Genomic DNA, 1,550 nt, shown 5'->3' on the forward strand with positions numbered 1-1,550 from the left:
TTACTTACAAATGAACTTGTAGCTGGTACAAAGTCAGAATTGTACAGATGGATGAAATGCTGAAAGGTGGGAGAAAGCCTTTACCTGTTGTATCACACGGAGTCCTGGTGGCACAGTGGTTAAGTGCTATGGCTGCTAACCAAAGGGTTGGCAGTTTGAATCCACCAGGCGCTCCTTGGAAACCCTGTGGGGCAGTTCTGCTCTGTCTTATAGGGTCACTATGAGTCAGAACGGACTCGACAGCAATGCTTTTTTTTTTTTTTTCCTATTGTACCATACAGTGTGTACAGAACTCTCCTCCAGGATCTTTGAATATTATCCCTTCTCCCTGCCCCCAGAATGGCAAAGATCTTCGCTGCTGAACTTCACTTCCAAATGCTTAACATAAACAAGGTAGAGGGACAGCAGCCTGACTTCCCTGCTGGACTGACGCGGCTGGTATGAGACATCCCCCCCTTGCAAGTTTCCCTTGCAGAGTTTAGTGTGCTTATCCATTTATTTGTATGCCTCCTGTGGAGGTCAATAAGGCTGTAAACAGAGGAGGGCTCCAGGATCAGTCAAGCAAATTACAGAATATTGAAAAGGTCATTGCAGTAAAGTACATCACCATCATCTACAGAATATATGAGGCATTAAAATCCTAGTGCCTTGACTTTTGATCGGAATTTATAGAAGATGAGAAGAATGAACTACCTCAGTGCACTTTTATGGCCAAAATGAAAACAAGAATGGATTCATTTAACCCCTTCCAGCAGTCTTAAATTCATTGAACTACCTTCTGTGCTTATGGAATTCCGTCTCAATGGGACTCAATGGAGGGATAGGGTGCTGTATTGCCGTAGAACCTTCTGTGAAGACTAAAGGAGAGACAGGAGATGGGTGATATAATACAATCAGTGGGTGAGACATCTTTACACATTCGAGACTGGGCTGGTGGTTAAGGAAGTGCTGATGGTTTCTCAAGGATATGGGCCACCTGACCCCTGGGTCTATGACATCGACTGTCTCAAAGGCATGACCTGCCCTTCCATTGACAATGCAGCAGAGACAGCTCTGAATAGGCTCTGTACCTCTGTGCCACTCACCAAGCCGAACTGGTTGCTATAACTAAAGACAGCAGCCTCCTAGCTCAGGAAGAGAGCTGATGCAGAAAAACATGTGACGGGCCATGGTCAGCACGTTCAGAATAGAGTCTTCTACATCTATAGGAATTCTTGGGCTGAAAGCAGCTATGGGGGCTGCTTTGGAAACGTGTCTAGGAAATACTCCCTAGGAAATTTACCTAGGAAAGAGCTTATTCACTTGCACAACTTCATAATTGATATTATTCGTGCTGTTACTCTCTAATCTTTTGCAAAACTTAAATTACTCTGCTGTCTAGAAGCTTCATCAAGGGAAGAGGCACAGGGTGCTAGCATTTATTGTATATAATATGCCAGGTAGTAACCCTCGCAGCAACCCTATGGAATAATTACTATTCCCATTTTACAGGTGAGAAAGCTGAGGTTTAGAGAGGTTAAGAAACTTGTCTAAGGTTCTAAAGCTGTTAA

Source organism: Trichechus manatus, unplaced genomic scaffold (genome assembly GCF_000243295.1).
Source record: "Trichechus manatus latirostris isolate Lorelei unplaced genomic scaffold, TriManLat1.0 scaffold00076, whole genome shotgun sequence".
Classification (NCBI taxonomy): Eukaryota; Metazoa; Chordata; class Mammalia; order Sirenia; family Trichechidae; genus Trichechus; species Trichechus manatus.